General features: G+C 34.1%; 2 long non-coding RNA genes across 3 annotated transcripts; both read left to right on the forward strand.

The window, feature by feature from the left end:
* The first annotated feature begins 16209 nt into the window (after positions 1-16209).
* Positions 16210-17862, forward strand: LOC133879345 (uncharacterized). Its single transcript, XR_009902048.1, has 2 exons — positions 16210-16882; positions 17516-17862. It is a non-coding gene; the product is annotated as an uncharacterized LOC133879345 (long non-coding RNA).
* A 4937-nt stretch (positions 17863-22799) lies between these two features.
* Positions 22800-24586, forward strand: LOC133879344 (uncharacterized). Of its 2 annotated transcripts, none has more exons than XR_009902047.1 (3): positions 22800-23359; positions 23517-23636; positions 24236-24586. It is a non-coding gene; the product is annotated as an uncharacterized LOC133879344 (long non-coding RNA). The 2 variants fall into 2 exon arrangements; XR_009902046.1 differs by having other exon boundaries at positions 22804-23359; positions 23535-23636.
* Positions 24587-25496: the final 910 nt, after the last annotated feature.

Consider the following 25496-nt stretch of genomic DNA (forward strand, 5'->3'; position numbering starts at 1 on the left):
TTACAAGCCACCTCTATGTTATGGGGTGGTTGCGCGAGCCGTGCCCAGTATTTAGGGGTGGCCATGCGAGCTATATGTTTGTTGTAGGTGTTAAATCTTAAACTGATAGAAAGAGGTAAATTTAATCATTTAATCAATACTTTAACACTCCTCCTCACATGTGGGTTCATACTTCCTTTTAATATAGGTGAGGCCGAACACGTGAAATATTTCACTGAAGTGGGAGGTAAATGACGGAGTCAAGATTCGATCTCAGAATACCATGTTAAATCACCACTTGTCCTAAAAGTTTAACTTGATAAGAAGAGGTAAATTTAATCACTTAATCAATACTTTAACAATGGGGTGACTTGCACGACCACCATTTTTGTTAGTAAGGTGGCAGCCAGCCATATTCAATCCGTGGAGGTGGTAGTGCCACCTTTATAATTTTGTTTTGTTTTGTTTTTGTGTGTATGTGTGTGTGTGTGTTTTTTTTTTTTTTAAAGGGAATATTTCTAATTTTATACGAACTCCATAAAAAGATTAAAGCAATTTATATGAAATCAGATGGAACATGTGATTTGGTAACCATAATAAACTCAATGAGCTAAAAGATAAAAATTGAAACTAAGGTAGTATTTGACAAGGCTCAATCCTCTAGGGAGTTGTTTTGCTGCCTTTAAAGCAAAACAAAATTCTGATCATATAGGACACGAGCCTTCTTACATGAGGCCCAAATCAATTTTGGCGTATTTTAGCACAAATCAATATTTTTTTTTGTTCGTTCTTTAAGTAGGACTTTATGACTTTCATTAATAAATCGTGATGAAACAACTTGTTAAAATTAAAACATAATATTCTTCCATTCAAACCTTTCTTTTGAGGTCTCTTCCATTCAAACTTGATCAACTGATCGGTGATGTTAGTTAACTACCATGGTTAATGTACATAAGAGATAAGAGATAAACCACCTCATTTCATTTTACCACATTAACTATAGTATATTTTTTAATCACAATAAACTTAATAGACCTTTTTTCCATTAAATTTTCAAGTGTAATTTTACCACACTAATTCAATATATTTTTATTTAATCGTAACAAATGCATTAAATATTTTCTTAGACATTACAGTTACAGAGGAAGAATATGTATACCCATGTGCACGTCTTAACTATTGTTTATGGTTACTATAGTGAGTAGTGACGGTTGGGGGGGGGGGGGGGGGGGGGTGTGCATGGCCTAAGATCCAAAAAAAAAATTAAAAATTTAGCCTATTGTCTTTTTGTAAAAAAAATTTTTGTCCCTGCCCCTGTCCATAATAGTTTTTGGCTCTGCCCTTGATAGTAAGTTGTAATGTTTTGATCTGCTGCTTGTGGCAGTTTTGGAAACTATGTTAGATAGAGATATGTTGCTTGTGTAATAACAATGTGCAAGGTATTTATGTAATATAAGTTTCTATTAGATGCTCTCGTTTATTTAGAATTTTAGGTGAGTTTGTAGTGTAAAAATAAAAAATAAAAAAATTTATTCAAGTTATTTCCGCTGCAAGAGTTCTATCACTATTATATGTAGTAGCGAGAGTTCTATTACTAGATATTTTAAACATGCAGCTTATGTTAAAGCCGGGGCATAACAGTCTTTCCAAACTCTTACTTCAAGATGAGCTACCTTTCGAAGCATCGTCAGATGACTTTGGAACCAAGCTTCTTTTTGGTGATCTGAAATAATCGAATAAAACCCAAGTTTCAATATTATTGAGTTTGTTTATTAAATGGGGAAATAAAAAATTAAAAAAAAAAAGTTTTATTTTTCATAAATTAAGGATATTCTATAAAAGAATATAGAAAAAAAAATAAAGTTACAGAAGGTATACAAAAATTGCAATTGCAACTAAATTTACAATCTAAAATTTAGAAGGGAAAAAAAATCTGGAAATAAAAAGGCACTAGAGCTGTCCAGAACATACAGTCATTTAATTATACAAAAATTGTAAAAACATAAGACTATAGGATGTCTTAATCGAGGTCAAAGTTAATGTGTTATTTATTCTCATAATTATCAAACATTACATATTGATTATGTAACTCTTCTAATTCTCATAAGTTACATATTGATTATTTAAGATCATTTAACTATAAATGAGAAAATTAATGCTACCCATACTGGTGCCTAAAATACCTTCTCCTACTAGTGTGACTGAAATTAGGCCAATAAGCTTATGTAATGTTATTTACAAGTTGATTTCAAAAGTCTTGGCTAACATACTTAAAGTAGTGCTGCCAAATATAATATCTCACACACGGAGTGGTTTCATTTCAGGTAGATTGATAACATATAATATCCTAGCAGCCTACGAGAGTATGCACAATATGCAGTCAAGGAAGTGGAGCAAGATGGGGTTTATGGGCCTAAAACTCGATATGAGTAAGGCCTATGACAAGATTGGATGAGAGTTTTTGGAGGCTGATATGACTAGGTTAGGTTTTGCAAGCAAATGGATGCACTTGGTGATGGCGTGTGTTAGATCGGTCTTTTACTCTGTGGTTGTAAATGGGAATCCAACGGGATGTTTCAAGCCCACCAGAGGTATTAGCAAGGAGACCCAGTCTCTCCCTATTTGTTCCTATTGTGTGCAGAGACTTTAAGTTCCCTACTCTACAAAGCCGAGCAAAAAGGGGACCATTACAGGGGTTCCTACATCTCCTAGGGGTCATTGGTTAAGCCATTTTTTCTTTGCGGACGACAACATACTTTTTACTTCTCTTTTCTTTAGCAGGAACACAAGTCAAGAGAGGAGGCAAGAAATATTTCGGTTGTCAAGGTTGACTGAAGCTCATCACTATGACACATACCTCGATTTGCCATCCTTGATTGGAAAAGCCAAAGGTCAAGCTTTCAGCAATATTAAGGAGAGGGTAGGGCACAAACTAAATAACTTGAAGTTTAAGTTTCAATCCCAAACGCGTAAAGAAATCCTATTCAAGGCAGTTGTCCATGCGATTCCTACATATTCTATGAGTGTGTTGCAACTATTGGCTTCCTTGTGCAAAGAGCTGAATCGCATGATGGAAAATTTATGGTGGGATCACATGGCAAACACCTCAAAAATTAATTGATGGAGTTGGGAGAAATTGGGAAGATCCAAATCAGTTGGAGGACTTGATCGGTTTTAGGGACCTTAGCTTATTTAACAAGGCCCTTCTTGCAAAACAAGGTTAGAGGCTAATTTAGAATCCCACATCTCTCACTGCCCTAATTCTCAAAGCAAAGTACTTCCCTCATTAGTCTTTTTTGGATTCCTCACTAGGGTCTCGGCCCTCCTTTGCTTGGAGGAGTATTTTGGGCTTTAAGAATCTGTTAAAACAGGGGCTTTTATGGCAGGTGAGAGATGGTTGCACCATCCGAGTTTGGAGTGATAGGTGGCTGCCCACCCCCACTTCATTCACTGTCCAATCCCCCAAAAATATTATTGCAGGCTCATCCAATGTTACAACTTTGATTGACCGAAATCAAAAGGGATGGAATACACAAATGGTAAATGAGATATTCTCAGAAGAAGAAGCACAAGTGATTCTAAATATCCCCCTTACCCCTAATTTTCCACAAGATGGGCTGATTTGGAAGGGAACCAACAATGGAGTGTTTTTATGTCCGAAGTGCCTACCATTTGGGGGTCGAATTGCAGGAATCATCTAGAGGCCAATGCTCCTTTGTTGACAAAGGACATGAAGTATATATGGAAAGCTGTTTGGTCACTACATGTCACCGACCCGGTTAAAATCTTTATATGGCATGCATGTAACAATTTGCTGCCAACAAGGGTGAACTTATTCCATAAACGAGTGGTCACTGATAGTCTGATACCAAATGTCCTTGCTGTGGGAGAGAAGAGGAAGATATTTTACAGGCAATATGGAATTGCCCAGCTGCCCGGGATGTTTGGGGAGGAGAGTCCTCTTGTTTCCAGAAATGCCATTATCAAGGGAACTCTTTTATGCAGCTGTTTTAATATTGCATGCAACAACTCGGGAATGACAAATTAAACTAGAACTCATGGCTGTGGTTGCCCGAGGGATATGGCTAAGTAGGAATAAATGGCTGTTTGATGGGTTTTCCTTCATCCAAATGCGGTCTTTAAAGAAGTAGTAGCTTCTTTGGAAGATTCTCGACTCTTTACCAATAATGAACAGGCCCCAATCTCTGCAGGAGAATAGCGGACAGGAGAGAAGGAACACAATCTGGCAGCCACCTCCTAATGGTCTCATTAAGGTGAATTGGGATGCTTCTTGAAAATAAATTAGACTCCTTATATTAACCGCACCAAGCATGCACAATCAACTATGTAAAGCAATAAAAAGATAGACATAGATATTTAGTTATGAGGTCGAAACTCTTTGCATCAAAGAAAAAAATCACTTTGGGGCAACCTAACCCAAGAAATCAACTAACAGAAGAAATAACTAGTTAGAAGACAGTTGTACTTATAGTACCTTTACAGTAGTCATACCTTGAACTCTAACAAGTATCGATACTTTGACGCCTCTCTACCAAACCCGTATGTAGAGTTCTTCAATTGATCCCTTAACTAGAGCTCCTTTCTAGATTGACTTCAAATGGTTGAACGATTACAACATAAATAACTCTAAGAGAAATAAGACATAAAACAATTTCTACCTAAACTTTATTCTCTTAGCACACTATAATTCTATTCAGAATCCTTAAAGAAACAATGCCTAGAAGCTCCTTTAAATAGGCTTCAGAAATCCTAATTCTGCTCAAATTCTTATTTTTACTCGACGGCGTCCGGATAGGTCATCGTGCGTGTGACGTGCCACATCGCCTGGGAATGGAGATATGCTTATATGTATAAATACATCATTTATGACACAACGCGTTTTAAAGCTGTGATGGCCATGAACCTATCAGAACTTCGCAGTTAAGCGTGCTTCTGTGAGAGTAATCCTAGGATGGGTGACTTCCTGGGAAGTCTGGTTCGTGGGAGCCAAAAGCGGATAATATTGTGTCATTGGGGTGGGTCGTTACAAATGGTATCAAAGCCATTACCCAGCCTGAGATAAGGGGAGCGTGCACAAGTCCAATGAAGGACGCCAGCGGGGACGCTGGGTCCAAAGAAAGGGCGATTGTGACGTCCTACATCGCCTGGGAATGGAGATGTACTTATATGTATAAATGCACCATTTATGACACAACGTGTTTTAAAACCGTGATGGCCATGAACCTATCAGAACTCCGCAGTTAAGCGTGCTTCTGCGAGAGTAATCCCAAGATAGGTGGCCTCTAGGGAAGTCTGGTTCGGGGGAGCCAAAAGCGGACAATATTGTGTCATTGGGGGTGGGTCGTTACAGTGCGTCCGGGTGAGCAACAACAAACCCTATGTTTTGCTGATGGATTGCGCTTTATATATAAGTGATTTTGAAAAGCCTCATTTATAACTAAAATTATATATAGGTAAATTACACTCTATTTCTCAAACTAACATCCAATTCGTACTTTTATCTCTAAAATATGACTCCATATAACTCAGGCCTATAAACTACCAAAATCATTTGACACATTGGTGGACTGGACTTAAGTCTAAGTCCTAGGCATCTGATAAGACTGAAGTATCCAAGTAATATGAAACTTGATTCCATGCATGTATTACATAGTTTTATTTTCTCCATCTTCTCAACCCTTTTGCATACTACTTGATTAGAATGCATGAAATTATTTATTGATTTGTATGGCTTTTCTACTACTAATTGTCCCTTAAGGCTCCATTTTGATTATTGGGAAATGACATAAAACGCATATTGGCATTGAATTTGAATAAAATTGGAAGAAGATATTCTCTACTAAATTGGATTTTTTGTGCAGGTTCTTGCAAAGATCATTTGAGTTCTCTTGCAAAGGCTGCCTTAAGTCCCCTCTAAAGAGTGGTGGGCTTGATAAAGAATTTTTTTTATATATTATTTAATGAGAAATGCTAGGAACTACAGCTTTATTTGACAACGTTGACGTGACAATTTGAACTAATTCTTAATTTATTTATTTATTTTAATTTTAATAACGACTGATTCAAGGGTTGGTTGAGATTGTCACGTTAGTATTGTGCAATAGTTGTGAGATAAAAATGTGATTTCTAACATTACTCTTATTTAAATTGTGGCTAAGGCTACTGAAAGTGGACAAGGATTTGCTTCATTTCAATTTCAATGAAGATGCACTATTTTACGATCAAGATTTTATCTTCATTTTTTTTTTCTCCTAACGATAATTTTAAATAACATAACAACATATTCACTAGATGACAACATTGGATGAAATAGAATAAATTATCGACAATGAAATTACTCTCACCATCTCTAAGACCACATTGGGTTGAAAGTGGTGTTACTTTTGGTGGGCCAATTGCCTCTTTAATTATCATGATGACACAAAATTCTCCTTGGAAGAAATTGGCTCCATATGATTTCACTATCTAACGGTATGGAAAAACATTTCAATAGCATTTCTAAAGTGGTGGTCACGTACATATGTGTTTAATCATTCTGATTTGGATGCTTAAGAGTTGCTTAACTTACATGGTTAGAAATATAGAATCATTTGAAAGTATTTATAACCTGATTCCTCCAAAAAAAAAAAGGTTTTTATATATTTAAAAAATTGCATCATTTAGAAGAAAGGAATTAATAAAACAATTTTGGGGAGAGTACAAAAAAAAAATTCTGGAACTACGATGATTATAGAAAAAAATCATGAGTAATGATACATACTACATTCCTATTCTACTAAGCTAATGTTTTAAGAATTGGGTTGGGTTAAGACACAAGTCTTAACATGTGTTAGGAATTGGGCTGGTCGGATTGATTCAATATTTAAAACAGGCCAACAAAGGCCAGAATTGAAGCCCAAAACCTAGGATTGACCCGGGTTTATTCTTTTCCAAAGAAGGATAGACAACAGCATGTTTGTGATAATATAAAGATAGACTTGAGAATGTTGTAAGATATTAAGTTTTTAAAAACTTTTCTCTCTCTCTTTCTTCCCCTTCTTTGCGTTTAAAGATAGACTGAGATATATTTACTCTTCCGCGTTAAAAATGATACTGACTTATCAACAAACTAAGATATTTTCTTCTAATATATAATTCTACTGTATATATTATTTTATTTTAAGGCAAAAGCTTCATACAATGGAAAATAAAGATCAACACATAGGAAAATAAGAGGAAAAATATTTTGAACAAATACAAAAATAAGCACCTGAATTTGAGTCCAGAAAAATAAATGTGAAAACCTGGAAGAAAGGAACCAGCTGAAGAGCATTATCCTACAATTGGGTTGGAAAGCAAAAGCCAAAAAAATGAATAAAAAAAGTACTCAAAACTAAACTTCAAAGCAAGCTTCCTCAAATGTGGTTGAACGAAAATACTTGGGCTAGAAACACACAATGCGAATAATCTTGAGTAATCTGCATCACTTTTGATTAGATCATTTAGATTTGACACAACAACATCAGTTATTTCCAATGCCTTTAACCTGTTTCATCTAGAATTTTCTGATATACATAATATCTAATTCTAGATTCACTGACGAAACCTTCTTCTATTAATGCTCCGTTTGTTTCAACGTAAAATGGTTTTCATTGTAAAATATTTTCGACGAAATCAATTTCAAAAGAAATTATTTTCTTAAAAATATTTTTCGGCGTTTGGTTCGCACAAAAAAGTTACGAAAAGTGAAAATGCAGCTGTCGCCGGAATCCTGCAACGACCGGTCACCGTTGCCGGCGAGCATGTTTGGCCGGATCCGGCCGGCCCGGTCAAATCCGGCCGGATCCGATCATTTTGGCCGGATCTCGGCCGAATCAATGGTCGGGTCCTGTTAAATCAGGCCCGATTCCGGCCATTTTGGCCAGATCCCGGCCGGATCAGTGGCCGGGTCCCGTTAGATCAGGCCAGATTCGGGCCATTTTGGCCAGATCCGGCCGGATCAGTGGCCGGGTCCGGTTAGATCAGGCCGGATTCCGGCCATTTCCGGCCAGATCAGTGGCCGGGTCCGATTAGATCAGGCCGGATTCCGGCCATTTTGGCCAGATCCGGTTCATATCCGACCGGATCCCGGCCATTTTGGCTAGATCTGGCCGGATCAGTGTCCGGATCTTGTCATATCTGGCCGGATCAGTGTACGGATCCGGCCATTTTGGCCAGATTCGTTCGGATCAGTGTCCGGATCCGGTCATATCCGGCCGGATCCTGGCCAGTTTGGCCAGATTTGGCCGGATCAGTGTCCTGATCCAGTTAGATCAGGCCAGATCCGGCCGGATCAGTGTCCGGATCTAGTCGAATTGGGCTGGATTCAGGCCAGATTCCGCCGAAAATCTGGTCCGCCGGCATTTTGCACGGTTGCCAGATGTTGCCGAATTCCGGCGGCCAACAGTATTCCGGCAGCCGGCAATATTCCGGTTGTCGGATTCCGACGTCGGCATTATTCCAGTGACTTGATGATGCCAGATTCCGATGCTGCCTATTTTTGAACGACCGACTATTGTCGGATTCGGGCAGTCAGATATCAAACGTGCGTATAAGGACGAATAATATAATTTTGGAAAACGATTTACGGTTTTAAAAACCGTAAATCGTTTTCCAAAAATTAAAGAAGGTTTTACGGTCAGACCGAAAATGGTTTTCGTTGACCGTTATTTTCGCCCCTACCAAACACCGTAAAATACCGAAATCGTTTTCTGGAAATCATTTTACGCCGAAACAAACGGAGCATAAGTCAATTGAAATCCCGGAATTCATATATATGACAAGAAGGAAAAAATCCCAAGTCTCCTGCAGGACAAACAAACACTCCATTCTTCAATATCATATAGTATTGATATGTTTTCATATAAAACTGTTCCCAATCAACAACTAGAGATAACTACACCAATATATAAACTCATCTATTTGTTCTCCAGCAAACCTCAATATAACAAATGGAAGCCATGACCGAACGGCTAGACTCTGCCTAGCCCCAGCAGAGGCATTAAATGGGCTAGGCGCTGAGAATATGGTAATTCTCGGATTCCCGGATCGCCAAGAGCCCTGTAATTAATTTTGGGCACTTTGATCTGATCCCTGATGGAAGGCGACCTCTCGGAGAGAGAGAGAGAGAGTAATTAACACAAACCCAGATAGCCATATTGACCATAGCCCAGCTTCATGTGCTTAGCAAAAATGCATATGAATCAAAAACAGACAAACAAAGAGTAGGATAACAAGGAGGCGGTAAGAAAGTGGCATATCGAAGAAGTTGGACAAAAATTTGTAACAGAAAGAACTGTAAACAAAGAGGATCGTGACTATAAGCTAATAAAAAATAGGGAAAAATAGAATTTAGCCATTTAAACTACCAGTTATTATCCGGATAGTCCCCCAAACTATCAATCAAAACTTTTGAAAAAGACTCATTTTGGGAAAATATTCTCATAATACCCTTGTCATGTGTCATTTTTTAATTAAAAATAATTCAAAAAAAAAATTAAAAAAAAAAATCGGAAAAACTCAAAAAATTTCAAAAAAAATTCAAAAAATAACAATTAAAAAAACTAAAATTTTTATTATATTTTATTTTTTAAAAAAGATGGATGTTTGAGGTGGTGTTATTTTTCAACCGCAACCCAATCTTCCCGACACCCTTACGGTCACCGTCCATTTACAACGCCATGATGACCAATTTTATAGCACGGCTTGATAAGTACCGATTCGCAATCATCAGCTTGTTGATCTTGACCGGGCTCAAGCTCACCGAGATGCAGGTGTGCATCGTGCCCAACAACGATGCCGGAAAGAAGTAGTACGTCTTCCGGTCAATCGCAATTTTTTTTTTAAATAAGAAAATAAAATTTTAGTTTTTAAATTAATTAATTTTTTTAAATTTTTTGAATTTTTTTGAATTTTTATTTTTTGAATTTTTTTGAATTTGTTTTATTTTTTTTGGATTGAAAAATGACATGTGGCATGGGTATTATGGGGATATTTTGTCAAAATTAGCATTTTTCAGAGGTTTTGGTAGTTTAGAGGGCCAGGGTGCAAGCCTTGGTAATTTGGGAAACTATTCAGAGAAAATGTAGTAATTTGGAAGGCTAAATTGTATTTTTCCCTAAAAAATAATCCTTGAAACTCACAGCTGGAATGCTTGGAGCTGGGGTGGAGGAGGGCGCCTGACGCGGGGTTGTAAGAGAGAGAGAGAGGAGAAAAAAATGAGGAGGGCGCGGGGTTGTTCTGTATATTCCGCGCCCTCCTCAAATTAAGAGGAGTGATGTCGTTTGGTGGTCCAAACGAGTCACTTTAACATCGTTTGAACTCGTTTGAACAGTAAACATCATTTTTAAAAAAAAAAATTTCATCATTTCGGTTCAAAAGACGTAATTTTTTTTTGTTTCTCGTAATGTCGTTTATAAAAAACATTTGTTTGCATAGTTTCAAACTAAAACGACACAAATTAATTGAGATAATAGAATAGATTAAATGGATTACTGGAATCAAAATTACAAAGGAATTACAATATTAGTTTCACCTATTTCGAGAAGCTACTCTCCTAAAGGAAATAAAACAAAATCCACAATTCAGTTGATATGTCCTCTAATGCTTGTTCTTTCTACAAAAACATATATTGTAACACCCAACGAATTTTTTAAGGTGATTAAGAATGTTTTGGTATAAATATTAGTATTAAATTAGATAAAATATATTGTAAAAATATATTTTTATGTCTAATTTTGTGTTCTCCATTTAATTTGAGAAGTGAACAGTTTTAACTAAGTTCAAATTAAGATAAATTAACTTTTGGAGCATTGAGATCGAGTTTTTTAAGAATTGTAATATATAATATAATATTATATTATATATTAAGAGTTATCACTAGTATTCACGCGAACACAAGAGCATTCAGGCACACACTTGATTTTGTGAGGTGTTGACCAAACTAGCTAGTTTTTTTTTTTTTTTTTTTTTTTTAAGAGCTTGGTGACTTGATATTATATTAATATAATATTATAATATAAGAATTGTAATATATAATATAATAATATATATAACAATTCTTAAAAAACTCGATCTCAATGCTCCAAAATTTAATTTGATCGCCGCTCAATTTTCAAACTAATGAAACCATTGAAATCGCAAGTTCCCAACTTCTACTCACTTCTCACAGTATTTATATTTAGGTATTTTTATTAAGTCAGCAAGTTCCCAATTTGTCTCTTCTAAGAGTAAGTTTAACCAGCAATTTTTTTTTTTTTTGTCTCTTATTGAGGCATGAGTTAAACACAATGTTTCTACTTAATTTAGCTCCAATTCCCTACAAGCTAGGCTACAGGGATGGTTAAATATATAGGATGGTATGGTCTGCTTTCAACTTATTAGTATAAGTCAAAAATGCTTGTAGGGAGTCATGTGCCTTGATATGCAGTGGATCTTATTGAATGTTGGTACATAAGATATAGTTGAGTCTGAGCCGACTCTATTATCCTCATCTGCACGTTTGCTCTGTCTTCACAAGTTTTCTTTCTTGAACTTTCCAAGAATGGGATTTACCAAGTCCTATGCGTATGAGAAAGCAAACTTAGTTTTGGAGCTCCCTGCATTAATTAATAAATGTATATTCTCTCCTTATTGTACTAATTTCTGCATATTTGTGTTATGTCCATCCTTCTGTTATCACTTCCTTATAAGCACCAATTTCTCCTTTTGTTCTTTCTTAAGTAATACCATTTGCAATGCTCTCTTATCAGCCTTTTTGTATCTTTATGCTAAAGAATGAAAATGAAATGGACCCAAAAAAAAAAAAAAAATTAATGAAATTATTAGATTTTATTTTTATTTTTATTTGGAGTCGTTTTTTTATTAAAAAGACTCAAAATGGTTTAAATCGTTTTGGTAAAAATGACTCTAGTTGGAATCGTTTTAGGACTAAAATGACTAACCTAGAATTAACACACTATATGTTGAGTCGTTTTGAAAACGACTACAAGAAAAGGACTCAAAACGATTTGAGTCGTATTTATGCCCAAAAAGGGCTAAAAAAAAAAAAAAGACTCAAAATTGCTAAATTTTCATAACAGAACCCAAAAAGAAAACTAAAATAAGAGAAAATTGAAATAAAAACATACCTCCTGGGTTATGAACGTCCATTTCGAGTCCAACAATGCTTTTTTTGCAGAGGGAACAGGAAGGTCTTTTTCGATTTCATTAAACCCCAAAGGTTCTCCATCTATATAATTGAACAACATCAGTGTTTTGTTGGAACTTATATTTCAAATATATGAGCTAATGAGCTGTTCTACTTGCTTTTCGATGAAATGTGTGAGTATTTCCTTAAGTAACCGTGGCTATAAAAGGATGTTACTTCTACTCTTTAGGCAGTGATTCAATGTATTGAAAGTTGAGTAGTTGTTTGATTTTTAGTTTGGAATCCCTTCCCTCCTTTGTCTCTTCCTATCTGATCTTCTTTCTCAATTTTCTTTCTTGTTGAAGTTCTCAGCAGTTCTTTCCTCTTGCTTGCTGCAATTCTGAGAAATATAATCTATTTTTTTCTCTCATAATCGATCCCGAACAAAAACATGATTATTTTCCCTCTTTATATCCCACCTAAGATTCTATTATTCTTTTCTAACCTTCGCCACTCAATTATCACCATCTTCTCAGCAAGACAACCTTAGAAACAATTAATTCAACGATATCCTGCATCATTTTGTAGCCACATTTTTTTTTTTTTCTCCGTTTAAGTATAAAAAACAAAACTTATCAGAAAAGGAAGACATCTCTAGTACAGTGGAGCATAAAACAAGTTCTCCTAAAGGGATACAATCTAAAATGCAACAAACCGGGAAAGTCCAGAGGAGAAGAAATAGGAATACTTCCAAGAGCAGAAATCCCAAAAAAAAAAAGAAAAAAGAAAGAAAGAGAAAGATCTAAGAAATATCAATTTTAAAGCATTCCCTGAAAGCTCTTTAAGGATCAACCAAAAATACAGAACCAAAAAGTGAACACATCATAAAGTTGCAAATAACCACTAAAAAACACATTGATTGAAATAACAAATCTGGCCAATCTAACTAATATGCATGATTTCAATCATTTATAGAAGTATGTCGAGTTAAAACAAATTGTACCGTGTTTCTTAAAAAGAGAAAAATATTACCATATGTTGATGAAAACAAGAAATTATCAAAGACCAAATTTATGATGGTACTTGTTTGTGGAAAAAGTTGTGTAACATTATCAAAGACATAATTGGTTTCTGTCAAACATATAAAAGGATATGCAAGCATTTTCTTGTATCATACTGTCATTTGTGTGCGCGTCATCCATACATAGAGACATATATGTAAATATATCATGTTGTCATGTGTTTATCTATGTAGTTGTGTGTGTGTGTGTGTACAATATACTCTACATTCTATATATGAGGTGATTAAACAGAGATGAACATACCACTGTAGTAAGCATGGAAAAAAAGCACTGGAACTCTGTATGAAGCACTATATATTATATGGAGATAATGGTAAGGTACTTTGCTACAATTGCTATGGACCTTGCAAAAAGAGCAAGATCTGATCAATGTAGTAAAAGAGACAAGAATCACCAGGTTAAAGAAAAACATGCACCTTTAATGAGCAATATCTATGTGTACTTCGATACACTTCAAGATTTGATATCAAACAAAGGAATCGAAAACTAGGATATCAGTTAAAAGACATACTAAGGTGGCAATATCGATGGGTTCCTCTTTCTCAGAGCAACTTGTCTCTTCTTTCTGAGGGCAACTCTTAGTTCATCATGTTCCTCCTGTGCAGAACAGCTGTAATAATGCTAAGATCAATTGACAAATTAAATAGCTAGTGCTGGTTCATTACAACATCAAGGACAAACCTCAATTGACCTGAGAATTCTGTTCTCCAATGATAAGTATCCTTCCACCTAAGAGAGAGAGAAACATATAAGAGAAGTAAACTAACATCAAGTGTTGAAAACGAACTGATTTCAACAGAGGAAGATTAAGATAACCGTTGACAACACTAACATCATGAGAGCACCATTGAGCAACGCAATTTTACTTACTACTTTTCCATATATTTCTACTTTCTTTTCCTTTTCTTCAAGATCTGGGCCTACAAAGGGGAAATCAAACTCAAGGGGATCGGAAGTCCTAAACTACAAAGTAAAAAAAAAAAAAAAAAAAAATTCATTTTCATTATCCAAAACTTGCATATAACTTGCACTATGTGTTGTTGTTTTTTTTTTTTTTTTTTTTTTTAATTTACTTTTTATTATTATTATAATTTAATTTCAAAAATCCTTTTTGAAAAACAGGTCTTGATAAAGCATAGTAAAAAATAAAAATAATTATAAAAGAAATAAAGATAGCAAGTCAAGCACCCAGCTCTACCAGATTCATATCAAAAGAGATGAATTACTTCTATACAAAGTGAATCACTTTTCTTTTACTTATGGCAGTTGAAGAAGAACTTAAGTCTATCTTTGATAGCTTCAAAACTTTCTGAGTAGAGCTCTTCAGTAAGATACTACCCTCCATTGGTCCAACCAAAATCAAGTAAGTGAAACCAAAAGTAGCAAAGTACAACATATCAATTAGTAGAACACCCACTAAAAATAATCAGTATTTTTGAGCCGTTTAAGAAAAATGGACCCGTTTTTTCTAAAGCGGGTCCATTTTGAGCCGTTTTTGTTAAAATAGCTCCAATTTGAGCCATTTTTAAAAATAAAAACAACTCCATTTGTAATAACTATAACCCTATATTCTATATATAACACTAAATTAACCAAAATATGTATAAACCCTAAACTTATATAGTTATATACTATATATAGCACTAATTAATATGTATAAACCAAGATATATTATATATATAGCACTACATAAGTTGCATTTAAGGTTGTAATTGAGACGATCCGAGCTTTAAGACTTTCAAGACTGGCTCGTTTATTAGTTAAGCTTAATTAAAGAGTTGATCTCGAACTAGAATTGATATATGGAATGTGTGTTCAAGCTTAGTTCGTTTAAAACTCGGGCGAGCTCATTGAGAATGCCATTCGAATCGATCCGGGTTACTCGACAAGCTCAGCTCAACTAGAGCTTGAGCTAGGTTATTAAAATATTTTTCAATGTATGATCACGGAGTTCAAATTTGAATTTGTGAACAACCTCTATACATATATTAATAACATAAATATATAATATGTAACATATCTATAGCCTATAAGTAACAAATTAACAATATGTTATTATATATAAATAGAGTTCATAAACTATATATATATATAACTATTTTTTAGCTTAACTTGTCAATCTCGAACTAAAGCTGATTTATGAATTGTGTGTTAAAACTCGGCTCGATCGTTTAGAATTCGGGCGAGTTCAAGCTCAAACTCGTTGAAAATGCCATTCGAGTTCATAAACTAATGGTATATATATGTATAATGTAAGCAAGAAGCAAATCTAATATATTTTATATAACTATTATTAATTAACCATGTTTGATGTGATATATGTGTGTTTATATATATATATATATATATATATATATAAATAATGATTCAACATCACTTAAACATACACCTTTTCACCACATTGTCACATAGACAAGATGATGAAAAGATGTATCTTTGGGTGGTGGTGAATTATTTCTCTCTTTATATATACATATATATGCTAATTATTATGTACTAAATATACAATATATGTTATATACTAAGTATTAGTAACAAATTAATATGTTAGCTAGCTAGTTTAACCCTTCCTTGATTACTATTAATAAATTGAGTAAAAATTAAAAACAGTTGGAGCCGTTTTTAAAACAACTCCAATTTAGCTACCTTGAAATTTCATTTCAGCATTTTCTGTTTTCACTATCTTCTATGCACTTAAATAATGTCTCTACTAAATCATTAGATCAGAAATCCTCAACTGAATGCAACTGTCCCAACAACTATTTCACCAAGTTTTGTTTTACTCTGTTTTCTTTCTTTCTTTTTTTTTTTTTTTTTTTGAAGGGATTTACTCTGTTTTATTTTGCTGTGCTGTTACACTTACTGACATTACAAGATTTGTTTTACTTTGCTGTGCTATATCAAGTATTACCAAAATAATAATAATAATAATAATAATAATAATGATTTTTTTTTTTACATGGAGTCGTTTTAGGATCCAAATTCCTTCTTTTTCGCTTCCTTTCTCCCCTGCCCTTTCTTTCTTCTTTCTTGCTCTTCTTTTCTTTTCGTCCCAAACGAGAGAGAGGTTAGAGAGAAACCGATAGAGATGGAGAGAAACAGAGAGCTTGAGAGAAGAGGCGTGCGGTGCGCTAGCCACCGTTTGGGGCGGACGACGGCCCCGGGCCGGTGGGTCGCGGCCCAACGCCAGTGAGGCAAAAAAGCTTGGAGTTCCGGCATTTTCTCGGTACCGAAACAGTAGAAAATTCAGTTTTTTTGGGTAAGTATAATTTTTAGGCTTGATTTCTTGATTTTTGTTTTGATTTGGGTTGTTTTGTGAAGATTTTCGTTATACCCACTTATTCCGGTTCTATAATGGTAAAAATCAACCACCAAAACAGGTATATATTTTGTTTTATGCTTTCATTTTTTTTTTTCCAAGTTTTCCTGGTAACCAATCAGAGATTAACGTGTTTTGTATCTGAACTATACTTTATTTTCATACGTATTCGTCAGTACCATAATGGATTTTCTAGTTTCTTGGAATTTTCTCTGAGTTGGAATTGATCTTCCAGCAATTGAAGTCCGATTTGAGCACCTAAACATTGAAGCAGAAGTTCATGTAGGAGGCAGAGCCTTGCCTTCCTTCTTTAACTTCATTATAAACATCCTAGAGGTAACCATCTGCAAAATATACAACGTAAGTTAGTGATAAATTTTATTAATTTCTTGAAGTGAGAAAATACGCTCAGCTGTTATCTTGAATTGGATTCTGAATTTCTGGGAAATTTGTATCAAATTTCTAATTTGATGGATATTAAAGGTGACAATCCAATTTTCCATAGAGTTCTGTACTTGGCAAATAAGGTTTGTTGAACTTGTGTTCAATTCTATCGATAGGCTACTTGTGATTTAAAATGAGATTGTAAATCATTTTAAATCACTTTCATGGTTGGGCATTTTATATGCATATGGATTTGCCCATAGAGACGTTAATGTGAGTTGTTTGTTTGTTAGTAATTCATCTCTAAGTGAATGTAATCACATCTGGTTTTAAGCTGAAACATAATTATTACACGTACAGTCAAACTTCAATGGTTGTTCTTTACATATCTTTAACTAGAACTTATCTGTGTACTTCATTTCTACCCAAATACTACAACAGTATATTTGAAATCAACAGTTTTGACTGTTAAGTTCGATATGCAGTTTAATGGTAGCTTCATGTTTTGGAACTGGATAGCTAGCTATTACTCTTGCAGTGGTGATCATGGTTCATTCACTCAGAATTAATATTTTGTCTTTGCAGATGTATGAAATGTAATGGCAAGGGAAAGATATATGCTCTGCCTATAAAGGTCAATGTTTTGTATTCATTTTTATAGTCATCATAGGTTTCGGTATACAATCTCAGAATATTTGTCGTCCGTAATTTTATTGAGTTCTATGGCGGCATCTGGTAAATCGAAGCTCATAGATGGAGAGACATTTTTATAACTACGTGGAGAATTTGTCTGTTGATAATTGAACTTAATTAGTTGCTCATTCTTTACAAGGTCTTTTGCTGTATTAGATCAGACAATAGTTTAGTCTTATTTGGACTTGCTCAGTGTAGCAATGAGACATGCATAAAGAAAAAAACTTGGATTGATTTTACTTGTTTCATTTTTCAAAGTAAAATTTCATTTCATTCCACAAACAAAAGGGGAAAAAGAAGAACAAACAAGTTGTGCTTTAATTTTCCAAAGAAATAATTGATTGTAAATACAATATTGGTGGACCAAATTACCTATGTACACCTTCAGATGAGTTGTGCTTTTTTGAGTATATCTTAAGTTGCTCGATGTGGTCATCAATTAGTTTGATTTGTAGTTTACTTGTGATAATTTGCTCAAAACAATGATTTTTTTTTTTTTTTTTTGGTAGTTACCTCAGAATAACATGAGGAATTTGATCAACGAATTATCCTAACAAACTATGCTAACAAATCTGAAAGAAATAAACTTCAAGCTCAATTTACTTGTATAAATGCAATCACCAACTTCTAAAGCACTAGTTTTCAAATTCAACAATTTATTTTGTCGTAACTAAATTTACATTAGAAAATATGAATGGGCATGAAAGAGATGCCAAAACTTAAACCCAAGACTACACATGCTCATAAAAAATTCCACCAAACAGAGGCAGTTCAAAGTAGAGGTTTGAGCCAAAGAAAATTACCAACAAAAGCATATATTTATACAAATACAATAGACTTTAATTAATAAAATAGTATGAATGGTTAATAAATAAGGATATAAACAACCCTTGAACTTTGAGGCTATCTACAATGAATGCTATGCATCTACATAGTATAATATGACTTACACAAATTTAATGTTTAGCAACATTAATCATAAATATGTGAGGTAATTTAATATGTCAAGGTCTTTTATTTTATTTTATTTTTATGGTTTCAATTTTTATCAAAAAGATCAAAATGGTACATCTTCTGTAATTTAGTTTAAAATCACATTTTTTATCTACAAAATCACAATGCCAAATGTTCTCTAAGTAAAGAGTGGATTCCTATCTCCTATAGTCCAAAGCTAACCCAAATGCCAAATCTAGTAAGCTAGTGAGTTCTCTGATTCAACTTGACTGTTATTGTCCACAATTGCCAACCCAATGCAAGGCCCAAACCCAATCTCAGTTATGAGCTATTAAGAAAATGACATCTCGCAAGTTGCGGGTCTTTGTTATTTATTTATTCTTTTGCCCTTTTCAGTTTTAAGGTTGTCAACTATTTGCTTATCTACAAAAGGAAAAAGAGCAAAAACGAAGACTAATGCTATTCTTCACCCTCGTTATATATTGATTGACGTTGCATATTGTCGCAATCTAAAGTATATGGGGGATATTGTCAATTGTGTGGTAGTTTGAAGTGGGGTATGTGGACTTTTTTCTTGAATTAAAGTTTTTTAATTAACTTGAAATTGTAATTTCCATTAGTAAGTAAATTTCACATAGTAATAGAAACTTATAGGCTATAGTGCTTGATGCTTTTTGGTGAAGAAAATATTTGAAGAATATGGATGGCCCTCTAGATATTGATATCTTTGGGAAAAGGTTTTTGATGTCCTCTATCACTATTCACTATCCAAAACTTTTTAGGGTGATTATAAATATTTAACCACTGTTTTAACATTCTATGCCTCCAGACCTTTCAAATAAAAAGTTGCTCAAATTGTTTGTTGGCTTCCACATTCAAAAATAAAATTTCATGAATGTCAACAATATTATCTCCAAATGACAAGGGTTGGTCCAATTCAATATGCCAAATTCACAAAGCAAAGGATTATTAGTAGAGAATGAAGAATTGCAACATTTTTTCTCAAACTTCAAACTCAAATTCATTGTTCAGGTATGAGAAAATGGAATTGAACATAAAAAACTTATGTAATAAGGAGAGTCAACTTAAATCAAACAAATTCTTATTTGTTACACATAAATGTTAAGCATCTTTGCGCTATCAAATATGTATGAGAAAACTAATTTTCTCCTTGAACAAGGATATAATAAATCAAAATACTCATATATAAATTAATTTGCATTTTCTTTCGTTTTGGTAACAAAATTTTGGTTTTTTTTTTTTGAAAAAAAAAAAATCTTTTTAAGTTTAATGGCAACAGGTGTTGAAAATTAATTTACAATCTACAAGGAGATGTGTACATAATTGAAGGGTTGTTGGTACTCTCCCTTAGGGAAATTTCTCAATAATATTTAACCATCAATAGTACCGTTCTCTCATCAACCAAAAAAGCTCTTACCGGGCGTAGCATCATAAACAAGCTAGAACCAAAAGCTATCAAGCTCTGTATTTAGGAAATAGAGAAGGCTAACTTTGATTGTAGCCCTAGGCCCATGATGACCAATTGCTTCTTAATTTTATCCTTGAAATTTTCAGCAGAAAAATATCGTTGGTTCAGTAAGAAAATCATATATCATTTGCATTTCTATAAAATATGAAAAATATATTTTCTCAGTGAGTAGATACTCACCTTGGCTGCGCGGATTCAATCACTAGGTCTCCTAAATACCACCTTGCAATGTATTATTGTGGAATAACACACTGCACTATTTAGCACTTTAAATATTAACACTCTAATTAGCACTTGAATCGTTCAAGGCTAAACCGTTGGAAAACTCATAATATTTTTAAAGGTTCCATACGTCTACCCATAAATCCTATACACTAAGTAAAACTCAAACAATACTAACCCGAAGCATTTACTAAGGTTTAAATTATTTACTCGTATTATTACTTACTAATCCGCAATTAATTTCACTAAACCATAAAATTATTTTCATTAACACTTATAATAATATTAGCCCTAAAATTATATTCACTAATCTCTAAATTATTTCTTACTAACATTTTCTCTATAACATTAACCTTCAAATTATACTAATTAAACTTTTACATAAAACACTACCGTATTTAAAATAACATTAACCCATAAGAAAATCTTAGAGTTAACTTCACAAATACAATTTAAACTAAATTCCTATAATTATTTATTTTTTACTAACATTGGAACCTAACCCATAAATACTTATTTTTACAAAACTCATAGCCAATTTGAAATTAATCATCATTATAACTACAATTAATCCACAAATTAACAATTTACATTTTAAGCACATAAAAAACCCAAGTTAATTTAACCCATCAAATTAGAGTTTCTAATCTTAACCCGTAATTTATAAATCACTACCCTAAACGCAATATTATTAATCCATAGCATTTACTAAAGGTTAATCACATAAAAATACAACTAAAATCAAATATCTAAAAGTTAGGGCTTGAGGAAAACTTACCTAAAATTTGCCCAAATAAAATCTAACACTAGGAAAGTATTTAGGAAACTCCAAACCATGTAAATCCTAAAGATAAACAAAGATTAAACTCCACATTTCAAGATTTCATTCAAAATCTCAAATGACAATAGTTTATGAAAATACTTCAAATCAATCGGTAGAAACATAGATCAGACTTCGTAGATCACTTTTTCGAAATCATATTTGAGTTTGAACGGTCGGATCTTCGTAGGTCATAATTTTTGTTAAAAATCAAAGAGGACAAGAGAGAGAGAGAGGCGTTCTGCCTCTCTTTCTTTCTTTTTTTTGTTCGAGATAAGGCGCCGGACGCCTTATTATTATTATTATTATTATTATTTTTTTTCTTTGGGAATGGCCAGATGTGGCCCTTGAACCCTTCCTTTCTTTTTCGTGAAGGGCCATCTGGCCCTTCACTTTAAGCATGTGGGGGCGCATGTCGCCCCACATGTATTAATTAGTTTTTTTTTTTTTAATTATTTTCTTATTTAATTTTCTTTTCAATTTTTATTTCTATTCTATTTTCTTTTATAATTTATTTTGTTTTATATTTCTTTTCTTTTTTTTTTCCTATTATTTCTATTTATTTTCTTATTTCTTTGGACTTTTAAAAATATTCACTTGTATTTTTAATGACACTTAATTAATTTTAATTAATTAATTATTTAAATATATACTTAATTATTAATTAAATGTCCCGAACATTACATATACTTAAAACATCACAGTAACACACAAACACACTGAAATTCTAACTGCAATACTTATCAAAACAGCATGTTACCCAATCGCCAAAGCCCACAAAATCATCAATACAACACTCACAGCTAATATCCCACAAATCACCACAAGCAGGAAATACTAACACTTAAAACATGAACATGGACAATGAATCACAACACAACCGGAACAGGGAACCTCAAAACAATACACGCTATAGCCAAAACATGGATTCATCAATAACACACTCAGAGAAATCACAGCCACCGAACTCCACACAAGCACTCACTAAAATTCATAGACACCGAACACCATAGACAATCGGCTAACACACCTACTGCCGGCCCAAACAGAAAACAGAATACCCACAAACACTCAATCAACCTATTTAAATACAATCGATTGAAAAACTCCAAAACTATCAAACCTTAACTCCATAATAATCAAATCAATCCACAAAATTATAAGATTTATATATCTTGGGGATTTTCCTCAAAAACCCATTAAAATCGCCTTTGATTCCCGCCAGAAATCGCTATGAAGAACCGGGTCACATGGGTACGAGTCACGGGTTGCTCGGGTTTCACGGCTGCATCGGGTTCTCGGGTTTTCTAGGCTCACGGGTCGTAAGTTCAAGCTCCTGGATTCCACCGGAGCTCCTCAATCGCCGAATTTCAGTCCTAGCCACCGATCATGGAGGATCGGGTCCTCACGGGTACAGCGGGTTACACACACGGGTCTGGCGGTTACTCGGGTCTCCGAGTCTCTTCAGGTTGCGGCCTCGCCGAAAATCCATCGGGTTCCGCCGGATTTCGAATCGGGGCGCCGGTCATGGAGGATCGGACCTCCCCTAGGTTGTGGGTACTCCGGTTCTCCCCCCTCCCGATCTCATCTCTCGGTCTCTCCCTCTGAAACTCTCTCTCCGATCTCTTTTCTCTCTCTGTGGGTCGCTCGGGCAGAAGAATGAAGAAGAAGAAATGAAGAAGAAAGAACAAGAAGCCCAAGAACTCCAATGGCCGATTTGAGAACAGCTAATCTCCAAGAACATTTCCCTGCATAATCCTTTTGATAATTCTTTTGATACACATACAATCTTTCCCTGATAGCTAAACTAACTATGAGCCTAACTATTATTATTCAGCCCAACTAACTATTCAATTATAAACTCAAGCCCAAAGGCCCTAACCCAATATCCCTTACATTTAAACCCAAGCCCACAGGTTCTAACATAATATCCCTTACAGAAAGAGAGACCGAGAGAGAGGGAGAGAAACAGAGAGCTTGAGAGAAGAGGCGTGCGGTGGGCTAGCCACCGTTTGTGGCGGACGACGGCGCCGGGGCGGGTGGGTCACGATTCAACGCCAGTGAGGCAAAAATCTTGGAGTTCTGGCATTTTCTCGGTAGCCAAGCAGTAGAAAATCCATTTTTTTTTGGGTAAGTATAATTTTTAGGCTTGATTTCTTGATTTTTGTTTTGATTTGGGTTGTTTTGTGAAGATTTTCGTTATTCCCACTTATTCCGGTTCTATAATGGCAAAAATCAACCACCAAAACAGGTATATATTTTGTTTTATGCTTTCATTTTTTTTTTTTCCAATTTTTCCTGGTAACCAATCAGAGATTAACGTGTTTTGTTTCTGAACTATACTTTATTTTCATACGTATTCGTCAGTACCATAATGGATTTTCTTGTTTCTTGGAATTTTCTCTGAGTTGGAATTGATCTTCCAGCAATTGAAGTCCGATTTGAGCACCTAAACGTTGAAGCAGAAGTTCATGTAAGGAGGCAGAGCCTTGCCTTCCTTCTTTAACTTCATTATAAACATCCTAGAGGTAACCATCTGCAAAATATACAACATAAGTTAGTGATAAATTTTATTGATTTCTTGAAATGAGAAAATACGCTCAGCTGTTATCTTGAATTGGATTCTGAATTTCTGGGAAATCTGTATCAAATTTCTAATTTGATGGATATTAAAGGCGACAAGCCAATTTTCCATAGAGTTCTGTACTTGGAAAATAGTTATTAGGATTTAAGAAGGATTTAAAATGAGATTGTACATGCATTTGCATGGTTGGGCATTTTATATGCCTATGGATTTGCCCATAGAGATGGATCTGACATAATGTGAGTTGTTTGTTAGTAATTCATCTCTAAGTGAATGTAATCACATCTGGTTTTAAGCTGAAACATAATTATTACACAGTCAAACTTCAATGGCTGTTCTTTACATATCTTTAACTAGAACTTATCTGTGTACTTCATTTTTACCCAAATACTACAACAGGATATTTGAAATCGACAGTTTTGACTGTTAAGTTGGATATGCAGTTTAATGGTAGCTTCATGTTTTGGAACTGGATAGCTAGCTATTACTCTTGCAGTGGTGATCATGGTTCATTCACTCAGAATTAATATTTTGTCTTTGCAGATGTATGAAATGTAATGGCAAGGGAAAGATATATGCTCTGCCTATAAAGGTCAATGTTTTGTATTCATTTATATAGTCATCATAGGTTTCGGTATACAATCTCAGAATATTTGTCTTCCGTAATTTTATTGAGTTCTATGGCGGCATCTGGTAAATCGAAGCTCATAGATGGAGAGACATGCATTTTTATAACTACGTGGAGAATTTGTCTGTTGATAACTGAACTTAATTAGTTGCTCATTCTTTACAAGGTCTTTTGCTGTATTAGATCAGACAATAGTTTAGTCTTATTTGGACTTGCTCAGTGTAACAATGAGACATGCATAAAGAAAAAAACTTGGATTGATTTTACCTGTTTCATGTTTCAAAGTAATAATTTCATTTCATTCCACAAACAAAAGGGGAAAAGAAGAACAAACAAGTTGTGCTTTTCCAAAGAAATAATTGATTGTAAATACAATATTGGTGGACCAAATTACATACGTACACCTTCAGATGAGTTGTGCTTTTTTGAGTATATCTTAAGTTGCTCTTTGTGGTCATCAATTAGTTTGATTTGTTGTTTACTTATGATAATTTGCTCAACAGTGTTTTTTTTTAGTGACCTCAGAATAACATGAGGAGTCTGACCAACAAATTATCCTTACAAACATATGCTAACAAATCTGAAAGAAATAAACTTTAAGCGCAATGTATTTGCATAAATGCAATCATCAACTTCTAAAGCACTAGTTTTCAAATTCAACAATTTATTTTGTCGTAACTAAATTTACATTAGAAAATATGAATGGGCATGAGAGAGATGCCAAAACTTAAAAAAAATTCCACCAAACCAGGGCAGTTCAAAGTAGAGGTTTTAACCAAAGAAAATTACCAACAAAAGCATATATTTATACAAATACAATAGACTCTAATTAATAAAATAGTATGAATGGTTAATAAATAAGAATATAAACAACCCTTGAACTTTGGGGCTATCTACACTGAATGCTATGTATCTACATAGTGTAATATGACTTACACAAATTTAATGTTTAGCAACATTAATCATAAATATGTGAGGTAATTTAATATGTCAAGGTATTTTTTTCTTCTTTTTTTATGGTTCCAATTCTTGTCAAAAAGATGAAAATGATACATCTTCTATGATTTAGTTTAAAATCACATTTTTTGTTTATAAAATCACAATGTCAAACGTACTATAAGTTAAGAGTGGATTCCTATCTCTTATCGTGCAAAGCTAACCCAAATGGCAAATCTA

Source organism: Alnus glutinosa, chromosome 10 (assembly GCF_958979055.1).
Source record: "Alnus glutinosa chromosome 10, dhAlnGlut1.1, whole genome shotgun sequence".
In the NCBI taxonomy this organism is placed as follows: domain Eukaryota; kingdom Viridiplantae; phylum Streptophyta; class Magnoliopsida; order Fagales; family Betulaceae; genus Alnus; species Alnus glutinosa.